Here is a 24,379-nt window from a genome sequence, read left to right on the forward strand (position 1 = left end):
GTTATTCCACATTTGCCTGCATTCAAGCTCTTGGGCTTTCATGTGCAATGTGCCAAGCAGCCGCTGCCTGAGATAAGATGGGTGCCTGAGTAGGTGGGCTGTGATCTAATCCAGTTTGGCAAGCTTCACGTCTGTGTATAGAGATCCCGTTTCAGTTTTCAGAGGCTTATTGTGCAGCTTCTCAAAAAGAGAAACAACACTACCCACCTTTTTCTTTTTTTTTTTTTTTTTAGCAGAGATTATCCTCTGTGACACAAAAAGGGTAGATGAAATTTCAGCCAAACCTATTAAATAAATACCTGAGGAACAGTGAGTGACCCTGGAACACTCCAGTGGAAACACAGCTATTTTGGAAAGTTCTCAGTACCTGAAACAATGGGTTTACTGGGGAATTAATCAGATTTTATGCAGAGGGGCTGCTACTGGAGAGGCCCATGATTAACCCTAACAACAAGGATTCCCAGGAGCAACTTCCTGCATATTCATACTCCTGTGTTTTAGGCTAAATGCAAGTCTGAGAAAGTTTGACAGTGACAAAAATTGCAGTAGGTGCATCAAGAGGGGACAGGGAAGTCTGCATCTCCTCAGGAGAAGAGGAGAGCGGATGCAGGCGACACGCAGCCAGAAAACTTGCACAGGGCAGGAGCCGCTGGGGCTCGGAGTGCAGGAGCATGTCCCCCCCTGCTTTCCCACCATCCACAACCCACTCACTGCCAGCCCCAGTTTTCACATATCTGACTTAGCCTTAGCCCTGAAACATTTCAGGCAAGCATGTCCGATTGAGAGCTCAAACACCATGGGCCTTCCAGGAGAGCCACAGCCCCAGAAACCACTTCTGTCCGGGAGAACAACACCAGCCAGCTTCACATTTCTACCCAACAAAAGATCCCGCGCGTCCCAGAGGGCTCTGGGCATGCAACGCTGTGACAATACCCATGATTTGTGAACCCTCCCACAGCCACAGAAGGAAAAACAGGGCGCAAAGAGCCACCATCTCCCTACAAGCCCCGGGAGAAAAGCCTTCACCTCCCGGCACTGCCACCTCTACAAACCCCCCTCTGCTTCCAGCAAGTCTCCAGAGGCATTTGTGCTTTATCCAGCGACAGAAACGCGCGGGGGGAGAGCTGATCGCAAGCTGAGAGCCGAGTTAAGCTGGAAGGACCCTACCTGCCTTGCCCAGGGCCTGCTGAGCACAAGGAACAATTGCCATGTCTCTTTTGAACTCCATAGGTTGAGCCAGGCTGTAGTTTCGACATTCCTTGCAACTTTCCACCAGCACACATGATATGTTCAAACTTGAGTGACTCCTCCCTCTTCCCTCCCTCCACACACACAGACAGGCCCAGGAGATGGCCCTGCCTCTATCATCCCAGTTCCTATAGCAACTCCTGACCGAGCAGATGGAAACAGAGCTGTTTTCTAGGCAAATCTGCCTTCTTGGATTCCTCCGCTCTTCCCTGCTGTTGGCCCCTCCTTGCTCCAGTGCTCTCCCTAGGGGCTGCTCCGCTGGCACTTGGCCCAGACTTTGCCTGGAGGAAGGCCAAGCTTTGAATTCATTTAGTAAAACCACAACATAAAGCAGCTCTCCTGCTCAGGAAGCAGGGCCCGTGTAGTCCCAGGGGCAAGCCAGGCCCCGGCACAGCACCGCAGAGCCAGCTTGCACCTTCTGGTTTAACACGGCTGCCTGCGCTCACAGGAAAAATCCTGGCAAGGGCATCACCATGCCGTGCTCCTCGCATTCATTCTTCACAAGCCTGTGTCATCCATGGCAGAAAGGTAAAAAGCAAAGACAGAACTAGTCATTTATTAAGCAATTCCAGCCGACAGGATTATTGCAACCAAAGACCAGAGCAGGGCACTTCTCAGTCATTTGGACTTCCGAAGTCTTTCCTGGATGAGGGAGAGACCATGGGGCTCAACCCATGTTCATTGCAACAGCTCACCCCTGTTTGCTTTCCTCAGGTTGGGGTCCCACAGGAGTGAAGTTCACTACTGCAGCTGTCAAGACAGCTGAGTGACATCACATTCTTTTCCTTTTCACTTAAAAATATAGAAACAGAGGGAAAATACAAAACTCCATACCAGAATGTGGCACTTGGGGGGAAGTAATTACCAAGGGTGACAGTGGGAACCTCATCGGCAGGTGACATTGCTAAGGCTCCATGGTGGCAGGACAAGCAGGACCATAGCAGATGGAGCCACAGGAACCACTGACATGGCCACGGGGGCCAGCAGGCTGCGGGCACCCTGGGGAGACCACCCACACATGCCAGTACAGCACCACCGCAGGGCACAGCCATGGGGCTGCAAAACCGGTTTGGCTGCGCAGCCCTGCAAAACCCTTCCACCTCCAGGACCAGCTGCTGCCACTGCCCACAGCCAGGCTCTGCTGCAAAGCTACTGCTGCAGCCATTGGAGAGCCTGGGAGTGTGGCAGCCTGCAGCAGGCTGGGGCCACACTCACCTGGGTCACAAGGCCACTGGGATTTGAGCGGAACGTCACCTGGGGTCACCAGTATAAAGCCCCAGTTTAGGGGACCAGCAGCAAGGAACACAACAGCACAAGGAGACCGAAGAGCAGAAGTACTTTGCTGACCTGCCCGTTGGGAAACACAGGTGCTGTCCTGCCTCCTGCAAGGAAGCCGCTCAACAAGGGAAGCCCTGTGATGTCCTATTTGGACACCCCAGCACTGGAAAGCATCCTCCTGGAGCCAGCAGCACAGGGCTGCAACAGCAGCGCCGGGGCGGGAAGCGGATGCCGGTGATGTACAAGAGTGACACTCACAGGGACTCCACAGCAGGAGGCTGAGAAGCGGGGACGGCAGCAATTCAGCCCATTCTTCAAAGACTCCCATATGCTACACCAGGTTGCAAGCAGAAGAATCACAGCAAAGCATCAACAAAAGCAGCAGGTATTTGGCGTATTCAAAAGAAAAAAAAGGAAGCAGACATCAACCACACTGTGCTCACACTAAGTCCCAACTGGAAAATACAGCTGCAAGCTGTAGGACACGGTCATACGTGCTATCAGATGCCGCCTTGCTCCCATCTTCCTCCCTGCCTCTGTACCCCATCTCAGCCACACAATCCACCTCTGTACCAAGAACAGAAAACTATTTACTTTTTTCCCCCTTGGGTAATTTTTCCATGTTTGAGTGTGTTCATCAGCTCAGAGGGATGGGACAATCCCTAAGGCTCATACACGGTTTGGGACAGAAACACATGACCAGCAGTATGATAGAGGTGGAAAGACATGAGACCCCTTCCTGCTTGGGAAGCTCTACTCCAGGAGGGTGTTACTGATTGAGATAACGCATTTACAAGGCACTCCCCTGCCAAAATAAGGATGCCTGCCCTGTTAACAATGATGTACAGGGACCAAGCTGGATACAGGCCCCTGGGGTAAACTGGGACCAAAACAATTCCCTTTGGAGGACACAGGACAGTTTGTGGCAGAAGGTACCTCTGGACATCCAGGAACAGGGAGTGCAGGAGGGACATCAATAAAAGCATCAAAGCAGATGCACATCACAGAAGCAACATCAAGGGTCTAGAGAAAGCTCCCCATTACCCTGCGGCACCAGGAACAGCAACGGCCCAATTCGCAAACAGATTTGAGGAGCTCCTTTCCCTGGGGAGGCACAGTGCCGTGGAGGCACGAAGCACTGCTAGAAACTGCTGATCTTGCAGTTAGAGCACTGTTGCCTTCAGCACTTCAATACAGAAATAGGCTCTCTGCTGGATGCCCTCTGAAATGTAACTTGATCCCACAGTATACATTCACTAATCAATCTAGGGATAAAGCAAAGCAGAAAACAGTCCTTTTTTCACTGGAATGAGCCCAAATATGCACAATAACAGTTCCCACTCAGAGCTATTACAAACCAAAGTACTTCAGAAAGTTTTGCATCTCACATCGCAGAGGGAGCATACTTCTGCAGTAGCATCATCGGTTCTCATATTGTGTATTTGAGAGACTTCCTAATGACCTCATAGCAGCACATGTGACCAGCAAGTCATCTTCTCAAAGGACTAGAAATAACATCAACAGACCCTGTTTTGGTTTTGCACAGAACAGCTTTCTGCAGCACGAGCAGGTTTCCAAACAGCAAGGGAGCAGAACCAGCTCAGGCCAGGGCTGGCATTTTTATAGTTTCTCCAACAGATTGTGTTTGGCTTCGGCAAAGATCAGTCCAATTAACAGATGAAGACCCATTAGCAGATACTAAATTCCATATACAAATTCAGACACAAAAGCTTGTTTATCCCAATGCAGGACAATTTGGCTTTTTAAAGTGTCTATATGGTATTGTGAATCCCAGAAGTATTTCAAAAGTATTCTAAGAAGAGATAAGAGGTGGTCTCACAAAGTAGAAGATAATGCCTTGAAAACATTTCAATGGGCTTAAAAGCAGGTTTTTTCTTCCAGTGCTTAAAAATAACCTCCTATGCTGAGCAGCAAAGCAGAAATTTGAAATTCATGGGTGATGAATTGGTGAGCTGTTCGCACTGAAATCAGGAAGTTGCCTTTGGCTGTCCCAGAGCCACTGCCTGATCAGGTGGCATTGGGAGAAATAAATGAAGGAACACCGATGAGCATATTGATGCCAAGGTGAAGGCAACTAGACAAACAGCTCAACATGGGCTAATAGCCTTGAACAACTGAGCAGATCCCTCCTCTGTACTGAGCACAAGATTCTGGCAGAAGAAAAGCTACATAACCCCATTGTAGAAATGAATGTCAAGAGACATGCACCAGACCTGTTACTTGGGGCCAGAGAACTGCCCCAGTTACCAACAGTGAGATGGGAATACACATCCGAGTGAGAATAAGGAAAACACTAATTAGAATAGCACCTAAAAGCTTCTTCTGCCAGGCCTCTCCTGCAGCAGCAGCACAACAGGCTGCTCCAGCAATACCACCAGACCACCTGTCTTCCTACAGTGGCTGTGCTCCACAGTCCTTACACTCCTTGCCTTCCAGTCACCTGCCTAGCCCAGCTGTGGCACGACCTTTATCCTAGGTGGCCATAGCAGGCCCGGTCATCCCAGTAAGCACCAATGTCTCATGACAGACGGGAGCAGGACATCACCCGAGTGGCCTTTGGTGAAGCAGTGACAAAGGACTTGAAGAGCACAGGACAATCCCACTAGGAGGCTGGAACTATACAACATCCAAGCTTTTTACTCTTTCAGTGAGAGGTGGCAGAAGCCAGCTCCTGCCTTCACCTTTCCAGGAACTTTTGATGCAACACAGAAGCCTGCTGTAAAAGTGCTTTGTTTACACCTAAAGCCCTCTTCTGTCCTTACCCATAGTGTGAGAGTATGTTCACCCCCACCCTACCCCAGCTAAACATCTGCTCAGCCTAGCTCTGCTAGTATCATCCTTCCACTGCAAAGAAATCCACTTCCATCCATAAACCTGGGAAAAGAGGAAAGCAGGGCAGAGCTTGGCATGGCGGGGAGGGCACGCTTGGGACATGCATATGACATCCTCCGAGAAATACTGACAAACCACCCTTACATACAAGATGCTGACTAGAGCCATTCTGCAGGATAACAGAAGAAGGCTCAGAGATGACAACATACCACATGCGATGACATACAAACACCTGATGTGGGACAAACCCTCCTCAAGTGGTGTAAGAGACAACAGGGCACAAGAGGAACACTCACCCTCCACCACACACCTCCCACCCCATGCCAAGGAAGCCTTTCCTGCTCTGAAGAGAGATGACGAGTCCTCAAGAAGGCAAACACCACAGCAGTATGGTGTCTCCTTTGCCCCTCAGCGACTTCCTAAATCACCAAAACAAGTACCACCTCTGGTCCAGCCATGGGATAGACACATCCTCATGCCCCCAGAAGATAAAGTTCTGCAGCTAAGCCAGGCTGCTGGTTTCTGGGCACACAGGCAGCTGCTCAGTGAAGCCCTGTCCTGCTGGGACAGAGGAGCAGAAGAGGCCTCAGCATCACTTTGCCACCACAGCTCCTTCACCCAGGGATGAGAATGGCTAGGGAGGTGGTAATGGAAGAAAAACGACTCCTACCCCCAAAATTTCACTCAGAGCTTTAATACTACCAGGAAAGATCCAAGCAGCAGCAGCCTCTCATTTGCCCTGTTTTTTAAACGCCATGGTCCCCAGCTGCTGCATCATGGGCTGCCTCAAAGATGAGGATGAGATTAGAGAGAAAAAAGTAGTACTTATACCCCCAGGTCAGAACAAGTGGAGCGCAATCGATTTAGCTTTAGTTGTTGTAATGACAAAGCCTCAGTGAACACATCATCCAGACAAGGAGTAACCTCCTGGCATAGAGCAGCGCTCAGCAAGGACACACTTGTAAACACTCTCCCTGGCCATCTTTGCTGGCGCAGCTGTGAGAAAGGGGCAGAGAAAACTATTATCTGCAAACAGACATCCCTCCCTATCCCTGGACACTGGGACCAGCCCAAGCAGGACACCTCCAGCCTTTCTGCTTTGCTCTCATCTGCACGATGAGCCAAGTACCCTCTGGTGTCCTGCAACAGCAAGTGCCGCAGATGAGAACTGCTGCCACTCCAAGGAGGGGCTCAACTCCCATGAGCTAGTAAGCCTCTGCTCTGGGCTTTTGACATCTAATCCCTGAAGCAGTTGATATATTCAGCAGGCACAAGGCCTCTTTCAAAGCTGACCTTTCTTGAAGCACTAGATAGTATCTAATGTCCTGAGCACTGTCCTTCACGTGTTCCTCCCCCGCCACTGCAGTAGGCCAGCTCTTTCTGCCCTCCATCCTTGTAACAAGTTTGGAGCAAGGAAGGCAGCGTAAGGAGAGTTCTGATAAGCAGAGCTGCACAGGTCCCAGGGCTGCTGGGGACGAAGCCCTGCTATCTCACCTGCCATGGTACTTCCTCAAGTCTGTTCCTCTCCCCAGAAGTTTCCCCGGTGAATCTGTGTGGGCACGTTTCACGTCAAAAACTACAAGCTGTGGGGACCTGAGAAGACCAATGTCTGAGTACTAATTCCAAATCCAGCTCAGAGAAAAGCTAATCAACTTCCTTCACTGGAGATTTTATTCCAGAGACATGGAGAATATGAACAGAAAGCCAAAGCAAACCATAAGCACTTGCTATAAGCTTCAGCAAGGAGGGACAGCATGTGGGGAGAGATTTGGCACCAGCCATTTGCTTTTCCCAGCAAGGGACGCCAAACCAACTGAACCACTGAACGGGCAGAGCTCAGCTTGTGGCAGTGATGCCATTACAGCTCCTCTGCCTGCAACGCACAAAGACAGACCCCTGCAAAAATAAGTGGTGCATAGAACTGGTGGTAAAACAAGAGCTGTCAGCCAAAAGTCAGCTCTAGCTGACATCCCTGAAGCTCTTGCTGTACAGCTGTTGCTCCAGGACCCTCTGGCCATACAACCCCAAACCTGACCTCTGCACTTTCGTCCAAAGCTAGCATGCAGAGAGCAGCTGACAACAATAGTCACCACATTTCTGCGATTCCTCAGCAAGGACTATCATCTTCAAATAACCAGAAGACTGCAGAAGCCCACAGTCCCAGCCCTTTTCACTGGCTCTGGTATGGATACAAAAGGCAGGAGCGTGCTCTCGGGTGTGCAGTTCAGATGGGCAAGATACCAAAGGGCCCCTCTGCACAGTGCAAGTGGGAATTTGTAACAAACCCAAGGACACTGCTGCTCACTCCACACCACCGGACTCATCTGACACAACAGCTAGTTTGCACTCTAACAAGAATACAACATGGATCTCCAGAGCAGAAGGCAGTGCCAAGCAAGATCACAACCAGCCCACAGGAGCTCTCACTTTCAGTGCCAGTGAAGCACGCACATAATTTCTGAATCTCCCTGTTGCACAAGGGGATGCAAAGTCTGGAGATGCAGCCAGATTTGAGTCTAGCAATGAGGCCTTGGCTAGGAAAGCTTCCACCTCCTCAGCAGCATCTTGCATCTTAGCCATCTCCCTCGCAAGCAAGGCCTCCTGGCCTAAGTAAGCATAAGGGTGTTGCAATCTGCAGTTTTGTCTGAAGAAATCCAGCCCAGCCCAGACTCAGCAGCAGGCCTCTGGTCTGGCCTGACTACATGCCATTCATGGACACCCACTGCGTCCAGAAGCTTGTGGCATTTCTGAAGGCAAGTTTACTTCTTGGATGTAGAGAGCTGTTCTGTTCCCATTAATACTCAGGACCACGTCAGGCAACTTAGATGTGCACTCCAACAGCCACACTCACCTCATAACCCGGTATTTTTTCTGAAATAAATGCAACAGACTCTGGGGAAAACCCTCTCCTCCCATTGCAAGGGGCTGAGGAGGTTAGACAAAAGGCAACTGCATGCCTTGTGTATGTGTGGCCTCAGCCTGTGCACACAGCTGGCCGGCACTGATCCTACACTCAGCCTCAGCGCGAAGGATGCTCGCAGTGCTCATCCTGTGCCTCCTGACAAGCCCTGCTCATATCTGGGCAAACACCATGGCTAATACTGAGGGGAACACCCATGTGCTCATTCCAACAACGGGATACACCCTACAAGCGCTGCTTCACCTGTAATACCCCGTGCAAACATAAGAAAATCATCTAACAGGATCCATGCCTTTTCCTGCAGAAACAGCCCTAGCGTCTGCTCATATTTCCCACACTAGCACGGAAAAGACAGAAGGATTCAGATACATTACACATTACATTATTAGCCCTACTGGGACACTTCCTAACAGTTCACTTAAATGTTTTTAAACCTGCAGGATGAGGTAATTCAAACCTAAACGCATAACTGACACTATGAGGTGGTTCACTAGGTACAACTCTCAAGCAAAAGCAAACAAAAGCTGATCCAGCATGGTACACTGCTCCATGCCTGGTCGTTTTCAAGACTTGGCCAGACAAAGCCATGGCTGAGGCGATCACATGCTGGAGACAGTCCCACTTCAAGCAGGAGGTCAGGCTGAAGACCTCCAGATGTCCTTTCCAACCAGTATTTCCATCATTCTGTGACAGCAAATGAGAAGAGGCAGAATAATTACTGCCAACAGTTCTATGAGAGACTTGCATTGAGTTTCTCTGAAGAGATCTTTCTAGATTATATTAAAAGCTTGGTTAAAGATGTCAGCACTGACACAATCAGGGCTAATTCTGTACTGGTAGGGATACTGCAGTACCAGTATCTGTGCCTTGATGTATTGCACGGGTCTCAAACAGGGTCAGTACACTGCACCAGACCATCCTTGCACAATTAACACCCCCCATAAGAGATTTCTTTCTGGCATTTAACTTCAGCTATGTATTCAAATACAAAAGCTTGCAATAATTCAATCATACAGGTTAAAAGCAAGACAGCCAATAGCTCTCAAGACATCAGAAGCAACTAGAAAAATCACTTCCTTCTCTAAGTCTTTACTCTAGGGAGGTCTCAGAAGCACTGCTGCTCTTTGGTGTCCTTCCAGCGCTGGGAGGAGGCCAAAAAATGCCATAGCAGAGACTGAACCACATCTAATCACTGGTAGGTGCAGTCCTCAGGGAGAAAGCAGCATGTCTACATGAGGTGCTTTGTCTGGAGGGCGATGGGGAAACAGCAGCAGGCACCGAGATGAAGGAGGGTCGCTGGCCACCAGAGAAACTGCCATCAGTGCCATTCCTCCCAGCTACCTGCCCGTGGCGCTGCCAGGATTGACCCATGGGATCTGTACATGGCACTGGCCAGCAAAGCTCATTTTCTCAGAGTAAAGCCCTGGCCAGGTTGTCCCAAAACATGAAAGAAAACACAAGATTGCTGCTAGCTAAGTATGTAGATGGATGGCGTCAAACTCGTGGAAAGAGGAAGGACACTTTGAGAAGTTGGGTCATTTGAATAATATCCATCGCAATCCAGACAAATGCAAAACACATGCACTTAAAAACAAAGTCCATGAGATGAATTTACAGCGTTGGGACCCTTGTCCAGGGAAACAGTGAGGGAGCTCACTGCATGGCTAGCTCTGCTAGTCTGCTGATTTGTTCTCTTCAGCAGCTGAATCATAGCACACATGGCCAACACCTCATCCCAAACAATACCATGGCGTTGGAGGCTCGCACTGCACATGTTCTTACAGGCACCTCCAGCTCAGCTCCACTATAAATGCAGAAATGAAAGATAAACATTCCTGGAAGATCACATTACCCACCATGAAGATGTGACAGCTTGTCAGGAACAGTAGAAACAGCCTGAGCTCAGTGAAAAGCACTCATTATAGTCTGACATTTTCATATCGGAGAATACTGGTACTCCAGCTATTTCTGCTACAAGTTTGGGGGGGTTTTGTTATGGTTTTGTGTTTTGTTGGGGTTTTTTTTTTATTACTTTTTGACAGGCAGAAACAAACGAGCACAAATGAAATAACATAACAGTAATACAGATGGACAACAAAACCTGACACTTGGCTAGTTTAGCTCTCCAAAAGAAGGCAACACAAATAACTGATACCACTACCAAATGATACATGCAACAAAAACATGGCCAGTTTCTCATCCTTCAAGGAAAAAGAGCTGCAAACACAGTGTGCTCTGCAGGCTCTCTCTCTGTATTTGCTTGTTCTTCAGCAGCTCTTCGTTACTGATGGGTGGAACGTTTTTACACCTTAAATGCTATTCCCAGAGAAACTGAACTAACTTCTCATTTTCACTGCATAAATTCATCTGGTTGGAAGAAAATACCCCACCCTATTCTTCTGGCCTCCAGATCGCAGCTGGCAGACTCAGGACATAGGACAGTCCTGGGGAAGAAACACAACTGTTTACTTTGTCTGTTCCTCCTCTTGTCCTCTCACCCTCTCCTCCATCCCCCATGGCACATATGAGCTGATCATCTCACTACCATCTCTTGACAGGAGCTGACTTGTTTCAGGTTCATCAGGCACTGGAGCTCTGCACTGCAGAGCTTTGCAGACAGATTTGGGCACAGTACCCAAGCATCAAAAAAGGAAAGTCAAATCAGGTCAGAAGAGCATCATCCATGCTGGGAGCCCTTCCAAGCAAACACCCAGAGAGCTGCTGCATTAGGAGCGAACAGGCCCCAAATCCAACTTTTGGAATAACTCCACCCAGTTTAATTCCTTGCTCATGCATTCTGCAAGCATTAGTTCTGAGTGGGCTGGTTTTTCGACAGCTCCACACTTGAAGCTTTATGGACAAAACAAGGTTTAGGCAGCACTCTTCAGGGTACAGATCATCACCTCCCATGTGTACACACTGCCCGACCCAGCTGGTGGCCCCAGGACGATCATCAGCCAGTCTCCAGGTGGACAGACAGCCCGTGAACAGACCCAGCAGGATCCCATCCAGGAACAGGGAACAGCATGAAGAACGAAATGGTTGAGCTGCTACGAAAAATATACGACCTCACTGCAATCTGTCAGAGCAACAAGAGTTTTACCAGTTCTTTTCATTAAAAGAAGGATCCTGGGATTATTAGCCAGTCAGTAAGGGCATAGAACCAAGGCAACTTATGTTCACAACTATTTTACCTAGGGAATAAAATAATACAACACAGAAAGTAGGTATTTTAACTTGCATTGTACTACACACTCACAAGGATGCCAAATGAAGTTTGACGAGCCTGCATATAGGTGTCTTCCACTTCCATGTGCTTGACTTTCCACCTCTATAAAATATTTGTGTGAAGTTACGCATTGGAAGGAGCTTCTGATAAACTCCCATGGAGCAGGCATGCTTAAGTCTGCAGCATAGTGACAGGAAAAAAAAAAATACCACCAAGCCTGTGCTCACCTGTAAGATCTGTAAGATTTACTTTCAACTATTTGTTTCAGAAAGCAAGCTCACAGGAGTGACCCATAGAATGAGACTCCCTTACAGGGAGAAGAACACTGATGTGGAGTGGTAGGAGGTTTAATACATCTTGCCTTATACATTCCTCTCTACAAGTTGCATAAAATGTTGGTGAATTTCAAGTTTGGAATTCGAAATTTTCCCTGCCCAGTCTGATTCCAATTTTTATTTTTTTAAAGAGAGACTGGGAACAAGTGGTTCCTTGGCTCCTATTTCCATAATCAGTGTCAGTAAAACTCCCCTCCCCGCAATGTGTTTTTGCATAACTAATACCTTCTTGATTTGGAAGAAGCAATTTTACGTACAAAGAGGCACTGGCATCAGGAAGGTGCCTTTCTATCTTGCCTGTGAGAATGGGTTGTACTTTAAGGCTACTGGCCACAAAAGTTTTTTAGCTTGCTCTCCTATGCTGGGAATACCACCCAACATCACCTTAGAACAGCTTTGCTTAATTTTCAACATTCTTGAATGATGGCTGTGATTATTTTGGAAGAAGAGGCCTTTCTATTAAGGACACCTTAACCCAGCTGCCATCAAGAGAATGGAAAACATCCCTTTTGAGAGGGACCAGAGATTGCTGGGATCCTCTGCAGCAGAACATTAGCATCAAGTCTTCCCTGCTCAGAATGTTCTCATGCACTAACAGAAAAAAATATCATCAATTCTACATAAATTCCTTTGCTGAAGCCAGCAGAAAAACGTCTGTGGAATTAAGGCAGATGAGAGCCTTCCCTCGCTTGGGCTTATCCCAACACCACACACACTAAAGAGAGAAACAGAGCTAAGGAAAGATGAAATACTTCCTTGCTATCTCCTGTTGCTGTCGAAGCAACAGGACGCAGCACTTTAGAGCATCCCTTGATATCCTTCATATTTAGAAAGCTCATTGGAGCACAAAGCCGTCCTGAAGACGGATACTTTCTCAGTCTCTAGTGTTTTGTATGTGCCATGAGGACACTGGGCATGTGACTTGTGTGTTAAAACTTTCTGGCTCACCAGTCTAAGTTCAGATTCTTTCCCTACAAAACACACTGCATGATCTCATCTGCAAGCAATCAGCCTGAGAAATCAGCTTGTTAAAGGAAGCTTCTAGGAAAGGAGAGATGTCTCTGGAGAATTTGGGGGCCTATATAATTTTAACCAGTTTGTTAAACCCCAGCTGCTCTTCTCCCCATTGGGGTCACACAACCAAGAAACCATTTCTCCTCCCACACAACTCCAGACAGCTGGACAGTTTGCCAACACCTAACTGGAGCATCACACTTTCATTCTCCACAGCCTGAAAGCACTCACATTTTCATGCAAACTCATTTTAAGCAGGCGCTGGAAGAGCACAAGAACAAACTCAGAGCTGCAAGTTGAGTAGCATCCAGAAAAGCAATCCATTAAACATGCAACGGTGGTGACCTGAACACGTAAGACACAATATTTTCTTCATTTCTGGATACGTATTTCAGCATTTCCCCACAATTATCATCTGGGCCCTAGACACGCACCCAGAGAGAGGAATAACCAGTACAGTGGGAGCTCTGAAGAGGAGTAAGGGAACAAACAATAAGCTTCCCGGAAAGCCAGCTTTACCCCGAGATTGCTTGAAGTGATGTAACAGAATTTTACCTAATTTTCTGGTGACGCTGCAGGAGCATCCAGAAGCCCTACACTCCGTCCCCATGCTACATCCCCACAAGGCAACATCCATTCCCCTCCCAGTGAAAACCTTGGGGAAGCACAAGCACTGCAAAGAGTGTAGGAAATGCAGCGTTTGATTCCCAGACTACACTCTCAGGTTGTCTTTGCAGGGACAGCTGCACCTTGTTCCTTTTTACTCCTGTGGCGAGTAGAACAAGCAGCACAACTCTTGTGCCTGCAAACTCAGTCACATTTGCACCCTCTGAGCCTTCAGAAGAAGGACCACCACTCCTGCACCCCAAAGGGGAAGGAGGGAAAATCAGATCACAATCCTGCCTTTCTTCACTTTCTTCCACGCAAGCTGTCACATGCTGCATTAGCTGCTCTCAACAGCATCTCCCAGGCAACCCTTTCTTAGCTGCCCCCAGTTGGTCATTCAAGTACTTTGAAAGACTTTCCTTAAAATTCTTGCATAGAAATCACTGTTTAATGTTCAACACAGAACACAGGAGGAAGAAAAAAAAAAGCTAGCCTGCCTCTAACAAAAGACATCAGGAGGACTGAACCCTTGGCTCTTCCCAGCCACGGATTATTCCAAGTGAAGCGATTATTCACCACTTCCAGCACCTATTTTCAGTTCAACTTGCAAAAGTAACTGTTATGAAACAAACAGAAGGAAGCAAAGATCAGAGTGGAAAGGCAACACACATTTATTACCATGAGAGCAGAGGATCAAGTTAACCGCACTGGGCTCTCCTTCAATTTGTATCTTTACTTACTACTTTTTAAAAAGATTACCTACACTTCAACCCACAGTGCTTGAACCCACCATGAGAATCGCTGTGAGGGACTTTGCCCTGTACAATGCAGGATGACAGAGTCATGGTGAAACTGTTTTGGTCAACAGTGGCACCTTCTAGCTCCAAATGAGGCTCTGAACCTCAGAGCAATTTGAAATATTGCCCTAAAGAGCTTTTTGCTCTCTGTGTCTTTAAGAAAGAAACACATAGCTCTGTTTGACTACAAACATTCAGGCTAAACAAAATGTTATGAGAAAAAAGGTCTCCAAGTTTTTTTACTGCCTAGCCAAGTTCCTAATTTTGCTAGGTTAAGAGCAGACACCCCCACCCAAACATATGTCCACTACTAAAATCAAGGTACAGGACAACCACCCCCTGAATCCCTGGGAAACCACATCTCAGAAAATTCAAAGCATAAGCTGGGGGGGGCAATATTGAAGGGCTCAGCTGCTACCTCCTATGGTGCAGCTTCTCAACCAAATCATGAAGGGGAAGAAGAAAAAGGAGACTTTCCAGCTCAAGTTCCAACTCCTTTTTAAAAATCAGTTTATAACCACTAAAATAAACACTGTAAGAACAACTGTGCAGTAACTGGGAACCTGCAAAAACAGCTGCAGTTTAAGAGCAGCTCAGGCAACGTCTGGCAAACACCAGCAGATACAAACGGCCCAAGGGGATGGCAGGACATTTGGGGAAATGAAACAGTGAATTTCACCCACGGGCTCACTGAGAAACTGCCTAAAGTTGATCCAGCCAGGGCATGCTGTGCAGAAGCAGCTATTCCGTCTGTGCTGTTCACCACTGTGGTGGGCATTTGCTCCCTGTTAAATCTGCCTCTCTCCCAAACTCCTCTCTCCTGCTGGACATCCAGGCCTCTCCCATGTCCCTAACTGCCCTGTGCTGTCTCAGCCCAGCCAAGAGCATCCCAGTGCGCCTGGCTTGAGAGATTCAGAGTACGGCTGCACCATTCCCCAAGTACATCACTGGGTTGGGCATGCTGCTCTCTACACTGGTCTCCCACTTGGCAGGGGCTCTGGGCTATCACTCTGCTACCCAAATGCCTTCTCACGGGACATTGCTGGTCCCTCCAGGGCACAGACCCCCACTGCAGCCAAACTCCCCAGGAAACAGCCATCTCAAAGAGAAGGAAGGGCAGGAAACCCAGAACAAGCAGAGTACTCCAAGACACCAGTTCTTGAATATTTCAGTTGTTCTGAAGTCCCTCCAGGACACCTTCAGAAGAACAGCAACCACATCAGATGGTGCAAACTGCAGCAGCAAGTAGCACATCTGAAGGAAAGCCACACAGAGTCCTACTGCTATTTCACCTTTGGACTCCAGCCAAGACAACTCCCCAGTATTTGGAAACTCAGGAGACTGACACTTTCTCCTCAATGACTATTTAGAACTGGAGATCCAAATCTCCACTCAGTGTTATCCAAGGAGCTACCTCAAGCCTCAATAGACAGCCACATGCTTTGAACATCCTCCTTTGCTGCAAAGTTGACAGTTCTCAATTACACCCAGTTCTAGTTGTTCTTGACTCTCCATCCCTCACCACGGACCTATGCTCTCTATGGCCAAGCTTGTCATTGTGCACAAAAAGCAAATTCAGGAAAGATGCAACAAATAAAAGTCTTTCTGGACAGTGAATTGAATGAGAAAGATGAAAGCCCCTAGGAAAGGCAAGGAGCCTGCTCTGGGGGAGGAAGCAGGTCACCTAGGCAATTCCCAGGGGAGGAAAAGGACAGGGTCTCACATGGACCACTCCTAAAAGTTTAAAATGCTACAATTTTCAAACTGCAGCCTACCACCATCAGAAGGCCACAGATCACTTGCTGGCAGCAAAATAAAGCTCGCACCCCCTGACATCTGCCCAGGGGACAAGCACACACCTGGGTAATAGATTTAAGTCTTCTTAAAATACAATTACTTTCCTCAATTATACACCAGAGGCCAGAACCTGCAGGCTGAGCAAGCCATGAGCGGCATGGCAGCTAATTCACAAAGAGCTTCTCTTGATTTCCACAGCCCACATTACCCAGACTATCAGACTAAACGGACATCGGAGCCTTTCTAATTTTACAGTCCACAGAGAGAAGGCAGGAACGGCTGATGGATGAGCAGCAAGGCCTCTCTGCCCACACACGACACTACTTCTGGCTCCACAACTGGAGAACTGCTGCTACATATTTTTTTTTTTAAAAGAACTTTTTTTTTTTTTCTTTTTTCAGTGGAGTCAGTTGAAGAGAAAAAGAAGAGCTCGGCATTTTAAACCGAAGTGTTTCAAAATGTTCGTTTATCTTTCAACCTCAAAAGAAGGGAAATATAAGCAAAACAAAATCTCAGTCACTCCCTCATAACATTTTTCGCTTTCTGCCTTGAACAAAGCAAAGCACCCTGAGCTCCACTTGATCACTTTTTCTGTTCTTTCCTCTTCCCCTTTGGCTTACAAGATTCCACTAGAGAAGCTAACATGAAATAGTCCCAGATTCTTATATTTTATCTTTTCCCAATTCCGTGCCACGCCCCCCCCCGCCATTAAAGAACATTTAGAAGCCAGACCAGCCAAAGAAACAGAAAGCCAACACATCCAGCACAAAAAGGAAGAAAGGGAAAAGCATCAACGAACAAGAAATTGAAATAGTATCAACCAGAAAAGGCCAAAATAAGTTTAAAAGCAAAGTTTTCCCACAGAGGTCTGCTTAAGGAAAAAAAAAAAAGGAAAGCTCTTTCTTTCATAAAGAAAAAAATCCAAGCAAACAAAACCATCAGCCAGCACAAGTGTCTAACTCTCATGCTTGCGAGGAAAAAACGGATCTCGGGACCTGAACATAACTAACACTGTCATTCCACACGGCAGCAGGGCAGTTTACTCTCTCCTGCCTGCTTACTCACACCTTGCACAGCCCCAGCAGCTGCTGGTAGGGCCACAAAGAACCTGCCTGAAAGCTGATCCAGCTGCAGGAAAGAAAAAGAACAACAAAAAGGCCCGGTGCGCTCGCAGCTGGCGGCAGTCCCTGCTCTGGGTCTGTGCCTGGCCGCAGCGACCTCGGTGCCAGGGGCCCAGAGGAGCCGGGCAGCAGGGTCTGGGTCCCGGGCAGCGGGCAGGGGTAACGCGCACGGAGCGGAGAGACAAAACCCGGCGTCACCTTCTACCTGCGGAGAAACCCTTGAGCGGGAGCGGTGCTGCAGCCCGCTCCTGACGGTGGCAGGCGAAAAGGCCTAACAAAGAAAGTACACCCCGTAAGTACTGCTGGCAGCGTAAATTAAAAAGGTCTCTCGCTGCATGTAACTGCCTCAAAACACCGAACTGTCCCGAGCAGCTTTTCGACAAGCTTACGGGCTCTTGCACACACCAGTGAGTAAAACCAAGTGCTGCAACTCGCAGCGGTAACCGCAGCCAAGCACAAAACGGGGTGCCCCGGTTTTGGGCGGGGGGGGGGGGGAGAATCGGCAACCCCGTCCCACCTCCGGCGAGCGGCCCCTGCCCACCGTGGGCGGCCGCGGGCCCCAAGAGCCGGGGAGAGGGGGCGGCCCGGCCCCGGGAGCGAGCGGCGCCTGGGCCGCAGGGACCCCGCCGAGCCGTCCTCGCTCGGGCGCTGGTCCCCCAACACCCACGGGTGGCCGAAAGCCCCGCCGGGTTTACCGAAAGGCGCTCCGGGAGCGGCTCCGAGCTCCTCCCGCACCTGCGCCCGCCCGCGGCGGCCGAACACGGGGCGGAACCGCGGCGGCCCCGCCGCCGCCCCCCCAGCCCCGCCGAGCGGCCGGACGGGCCCGCGGGCACCCAGCGGGGCGGGGCGGGGCCGCCGCCCCGGGCAGCGCCTCCCCCGGTGGCGGCGGTGGCGGAGGAGGGCGGGGTGGGGCCGGGCGAGCTCGCCGCGCTTACCTGAGAGACCGAGCGGCGGCGGGCGCGGGCGGGCGGGCGCGCTGCATCACGGCCCCCTTCCGGCCGCCGGGCGGGCGAGGGCGGGGGCGGCCGCGGCCTCGCCGCTCTTAAAGCGACAGCTCTCCGGGGCGGCGGGGGAACGGGGGCTGGCGGGGCGCGGCGCGGCGCGGGGCGGCACGGCTCTGCCGGCCGCCGCTGCGGGGCCTGCCGGGCGGCGTCGCTGTGGCAACGCGGCGCGGAGGGCGGGAGCCGCGACTCGCTCGGCGCTGGGCCGGGGCCGCCCCGGGGAGCGGCGGGGCGGCCTGTGGTCAGCGCCGTGACCCCGTGTCCTCCGTGTGCCTCAGTGCCCCGCCGTGTCCCCGTGTGCTCAGGGCGGTGCTATGTCCCCGAGTTCCCCGTGTGCCTCAGGGCGGTGCCCCCATGTCCCCGTGTTCCTCAGGGCTCTGCCATGTTCCTCTGTCCCCCGGGAACCTCAGGGCTGAGCCACGGCCCGGTGTACCTGTGAGCTCCACCGTGTCCTTGTGTGCCTCAGGGCTGAGCCGAGTCCCGGTATGCCTCAGGTGTCCTGGTGTGCCTCAGAGCCCTGCTGTGGCAGCGTGTGCCTCAGGGCTGAGCTGTGTTCCCAGGTGACCCCACATGCCTCAGGGCCGTGCTGTGTCCCCCTGGTGCACCTCGTGGCCCTGCCACGTCCCCAGGTTACCTCATGTACCTTAGGGCCCTGCCATGTCCTCCTGTTCCCCCACGCACCTCAGGCTGCCGCCATGTTCCTGGGCCACCGCTGCGCACCCCATGCTCCCCAGTCACTGCCGCCTACCCCGGGTCACTGCCATGTCCCCTAGGGTCCCATCACCGCCGTGGTGCCGGTGGGTCCCTCCCCGCCACCCCCAGCACCCTCCCAGAGCCAGCGCCCATGCTGTGTGGCCACAACGGCAGTTGGCGTTGTTGGGCCACCGGCCAGCATGTGCTGATGGTGGCCTCTGAGGACACACGGAGGCTCAGGTACAACAGCCTCTCCCCCACAAACTTGATGTCGTTTCAGCTACTTTTTAGGATGGTGTCAGTGAAGATTGGCCCTTCCCTGGGGCTGTCCAGACACATGGCCACAAAGAAGCCAAAGAAAGTGAAGGCAAGTGGGAAACTCTCCTGAGCAGGAGGAAGGAAAGGAAGGAGAATACTGGTTAACAGGAAGAGGTATGCTCAGAGGAAGTTTTCAATACACCAGGTGAAAACATAGCCAAAACATTAGACCAGCGGCCAGCTGGATAGAGCTACATAGTCTCTGGGTGTAAAGTAGATGGACATTTTGAAGATACTGTTTAAGAGCAAATAATGGTGAAGAACATCGCTTTGCTCCAGGAAGCAGAAATGCTGGGTGTTCGGGTAATCCTGTGGTCCTTACAATCAAACTTTCTGTCTCCTATAAAGAATTTTCACTCATGTTTTGCAGTGTGAGCGAACACAAATCAGTTTTCAACTTCATGTCTTTTAGCTCTCTTGAGTGTCTCTTTAATGCTGTGAGGCAAGAAGTACAGACCCTGGTATGTCTTCACTGGATTGCTCATTGATTTATTGATTTCTGATCATTTCCCCTGATTTTTTTTCTTCTTTCTAAGTCTTATTTACACTAATCTTTTCAGGCTCCCCTTTTTCAGACATCCAGTTGTGCAATGGAGTAGTGCAGCACGTAATACCTAGGTGAGGCAGTGCAACAAAAAACCATTTTAGTATTTTCTCCATTACACTCCTGAGGCATCATCAGTCCAACTTAGGGTGAGCCAGAGGGTGAATAATGTGCCTAATGAAAGCGGCTGTGTTTATAATTCCCATGGCATGTCTCTGCAGGGAGCAGCATTGGTGCCCCTTGTGTCACAGCGAGGGGAAGTGGTGCCAGCTCCTACGTTTGGTGGAGAGTCGAAGAGCTGTGGCAGAGCTTGCTGTTACACTGTGGGAGCGCAGATCTCTGCTAGTGAGGTTATGAATGGTCTTCTTATGGCTGCCTTAGAAAAAATACTGAGCAGCTCTGTGTCTGCTCTGGATGAGCATGGGGATGGGGGGATCAGAAGGGTGTTCATGTTGTAGGATCGGGGAAACACAGCAAGAGGTTCCCCTTTAGGAGCATCTTTGGAGTGCTGCATCTCACAGTGCGCCTGGTCTCGTAGGATGCATCTATAATACTTAATTAAGCTGCTCCTGGGGATGCTGCTGGGTACAGGAATGCGATCATAGGTAATGACAAACTGCCAGAACAGTCCCTGGCCTGGGTTTGGGGTAGTGCATCCATCACGCTCCCCAGGGACTGTTTTCAGGCAGGGAACATAGTGGGAATGTCCCAGGGGCTGCTCCCAGTACACACCTGGATGCTCTTTTCTGAGAGATTTTACCAGCAGGGATTTGTCCTGGAGCAAAGGACTCTGTGCCCAGCAGCAGGTCTGGGGGAGTGTGGGTCACCAGGAAGAGATGACCTGGGCTGAGATGACCCAAGCAGACTTGGATAAGAAAAGAGGTTGGAGGGAAGGGTGGTATGAGGAAAGAAGGGGCTGGGGCTGTAGCATGGATCTGGAAGGCTCTGGAGTGGGCAGAGCAGGGAACTGGGAGCTCTGGGACAGGAAGGAGTGAGACACAGGCTCTGGCCCAGGGACTTCAGGTTGTGGGTGGAAGCCTCTGGGGCAATAGAGCTGAGGTGCAAGGGACCCCCCCCTGCAGAAAAGGCAGCTACTAGCAGGAGCCACAAGCCCTGTGCGGGACTGGAAATTCAAGTGCAGGACTGGGTCCTGGCATGTCCCAGCTACAGAGCCTGTCTGGATATGCTGCTCTGCCAACTGCAGTGTAGCACAGACATGTTACCCCTCCGGGGCACCACAGGGTTCCCAAAGCTGTCCTGCCAGGCCGCCTCATCCCAGCCAGAGCTGGTGCACGTGCCTCCGAACTGCCCTGGTGATGCACAGGCCTGGGAGTAGCTACAACAAGGCTGGGTGAGGGTTGGCTGGGTGACAGCACTCATAGCACCGTGCTGTGGAGCAGGGATGTGTCCTCCTAGCAGCGTCCTTCACTCCTGCCCTTGGCCAGAGCTGGTCCTGTCCATGCTACATCCTGCCAAAAGCAACTGTTGCAGCAAACAGGAACGTAACAGATAGGAGTAGGGGCTGACCATGACTGAAACACTAGACTTCATGCAACAGACTGATTGTAACGGTCCTTTTTGTATTTAGCTCATTCACCAGGTCTGAAATGAATTTTCAGTGGTTGCATTGGTTTAGTCTGTCAATGTCTGGCTTGAATATTGGCCTGTGTTACAGCTGCATTACCATATACCTCAGCTTGCTGTCCTATGCCGTATGGAACAATAAAACTTCTCACCTGTAAGAGTTAGTGATGGGTGGTTTTTCTTTTATATTGAAGGCATGTCTGTATACATTTTGCTGAGTTATGCCCCAGCACGCTAGTTTGTTTTGATAGATTCTGTTTCCCCACCACATCAGCTCTCTGCAAGGTACTGACAGCATCCTCAGCAATTTCTTGCATATGCGCCATTGCGGTTTCGTATTGGGCGTCTGAAACACTGCAGGCCACTGCCTTCTGGGTCCTGCTCAGATTCTGTCTCTGCTGCCCTCTCGTGATACCTTTGGGCTATGCTGCGCTTTGGGAAAGTCCTTGATCTCCAAGTTTACAATCAATCAACTGACAAATTTCAACACCAACACCACCATTGTTGAAAGATCTTTTTATTGTCAAGGATCTTTACAATTCCAGAGTTTTCCAAAACTCCACAGTCAGTTATTCCTTGTGATTGCATGTCTTCCCCTGCCCACACAAGGGATGTAGAGCCCCTCTGAAGGGCTTATCCTGGACCACCACTCACAGAAGTCATATCCCAGCTGCTCCTTACTCCGGACAGTTCCCTGGCTGCACACAGACAGGTTGCTCATTTTTTTCAGTAGAAATTAAGTAGCTAAATTCTGTTAACGATTCAGCTTTTTCAGCTACATTTTTTTTTGAGATATAAGCAAGTCTTTGTAATTGCCGTAGGCTGCAGCTCCCCGCTCTTCTCTGTTGTGGCCTGCAGTGCTGCACTTGGCTTTTCCACACCTCTTCTGCAATCACAGCATATGCGATCCAGCTTCCTTCCATCCCTGGGTCATGTGCGGCTGCTCTAGGTCATTACAAAACATCTGAGTTCTGCGCTTATCAGAGCCTGAGGAAATAATTGCTGTTGCCGTGAAAAGACCTGCTTTCTGAGACACATTGCTCAGTGAACAGCTGCGTGATGCACAACCAGCTGACTGTCATGATGTGGCATGGAAAAGATCTGGAGTCCCAGGCAAGTGTAAGAGGTTGGCCAAGGAGGTGGTAAAATCTCCACTCTTGGAGATTTTAAAAGTTGGGCTGGACACAGCCCTGAGCAACCCAGCAAAAGTTTGAAGTTGTTCTGCAGAGTGGAAGGTTGGACTGGAGACCTGAAGGGCAAAGCTGGGGGCTGCAAAAACATAGCGTGGCTTTTTGGGACTGACCCTCATGGGGGGAGTCCTGATACATGACACACATGAGGCCGGAGCACAGGCAACAGCTTGGAGAAGGTTTTCCAGGTGGCCTTTCCCCAGACCTGGGCTCCCAGGCACACTCTTCATGGAGTGCTGGGGAAATCCTGGGCAGACTTACTCAGGCTTTCCTCAGTATGCCTAAATTAGGGCAGCTGAATCCCAGCCTCAGGGACTAGGTGATAAAACAGCCCAGGAAATTCAATAAACTCAAAATATCATCCACTGAAAATCCTGGACTCTGCATTTCCAGCAAGGAGCCATGAGTGGCTCTTTGCAATAAGCCCCATGGCTGGACAAGGTGCAAAAAGCAGGTCCTGAGCCAGATTTCTTTATTCCTAACTCAGGCAGCCTTCTTGTGTCTGGAAAGCAGCAGCCCCACTCTGAGCTGCACCTTGCTATGTAGCCCCCCAGACACCATCACACATTCACTCTGTTCAAAAAAACCCTACAAAAATACTGCTTTGGACCAGTGGCTAATCCCGTATTTTATGCACAGAACCACAAAGTGCTGCTAAACTCCCAGTAACCCCTGATAAACACAGCAAGAGTAGAAGTGTTGATTAGAACTGACTACTTGTAATCTCTAGTTCAGCCTCCCCCCCTTGACCAACCCTCTTTCCCAGCATGTCCCCTGGTTTCTTTTAGGGGCCTCGCAGCTTTTTTCCAAGAAGATACCTTAGCCCAGTGCTGTGGCTCATGTTGTGTCCCATCCCATGCCTGACCCAGGCCTGTGAACTCTCTCCCCATGCTGGGCTCCAGCGTGTCGGTGTCTGGGTCCTGCTGTGGCTCTGACCCCCCCTATTCTTGCTGGTTGGACAGTTTTATTTCTCCAAGATGGTCAGCACTTTTCAGCATGCAACAGAGCGGCAAACCTTAATTTTAAAATGTCAGATGAAACACATTGTGAAAGTCTGATCTTAGCAGTTTTATTCTGACAGTGTTACAGAGAAAGAAAAACGCACAGGACCTTTGCACTCTCTTTGGTTCAAAAGCTGAGCTACTTCTAATTTGTGAGAACTGACAGTAAATTACAACATGCAAACGGAGGCACTAAAAAAGTTACGCAACAGTGCAGGTAGGTTAGCACAGTACAAACCCAACCCAGGAGCGTAAATCTAATTCCTGCAGCCTTTTGTTACAGTTCTTGGAAACCCAATCTCTAATCACAGTCACAAATGAATCAGCACAGTTATTGCTGCTTCTTCTGGCCACTGCGGGCCCCATGACCATCCAGAGTCCTCATGTCCCCTCAGAGGGGTGCAGGAGTTCGCAGACCACCTCTGCTGCTGCTGATGCTCCAGCAGCTGATGTCCAAGAGCAGGAGAAGGAGGACAGTTTCTCACACACAGTTTAGCGCTCTGCATGAGAGAAACTGGTCAAGCATTGCCTGCAGAAGACGTGCGGTTGTCTCCTTGCTTGTTGTGGCACATCTGCTGTGGTTTGCCTGAGAGGCTGGTGCCCATAAGCTGATGAGAAAATGATTGCCGGGGCCTCTGAAATAGCTCTGTCTTCTCTGGAGCCGTTCCCTGCAGCCCCGAGCCGTGCAGCCGTCAGTGATGCTGGTGCACAGAGCGGCTGCTCTCTAAGGCTTTCTCCCCTATCCAGTCTCTCTTGCTCAGGATCCTCAGTTAAGACCTGCATGAGGATGATGCCAGCAAAGAAGAGCAGCCACCGCTTGACTGGGTCTTTCTCCTGACGTGGCAAGTAT

The 24,379-nt window shown here is 50.0% G+C and overlaps 1 protein-coding gene across 5 annotated transcripts in view; it reads right to left on the minus strand.

The window, feature by feature from the left end:
- The window catches only part of LOC128154457 (discoidin domain-containing receptor 2-like), a 63,439-nt gene extending 45,191 nt beyond the window's left edge, over positions 1 to 18,248 (minus strand). For 2 of the 5 annotated variants that reach the window (XM_052815131.1, XM_052815136.1), the window contains exon 1: positions 1,168 to 1,338. The gene's annotated coding sequence lies outside the window, so the exon portion shown is untranslated. Of the gene's footprint in view, positions 1 to 1,167; positions 1,339 to 2,784; positions 2,855 to 17,893; positions 18,024 to 18,133 lie in introns of those variants that run through there. The other 3 variants (XM_052815132.1, XM_052815133.1, XM_052815134.1) reach the window with 3 other exon arrangements.
- Between the last annotated feature and the right edge of the window lie 6,131 nt (positions 18,249 to 24,379).

Source organism: Harpia harpyja, chromosome 19 (assembly GCF_026419915.1).
Source record: "Harpia harpyja isolate bHarHar1 chromosome 19, bHarHar1 primary haplotype, whole genome shotgun sequence".
In the NCBI taxonomy this organism is placed as follows: domain Eukaryota; kingdom Metazoa; phylum Chordata; class Aves; order Accipitriformes; family Accipitridae; genus Harpia; species Harpia harpyja.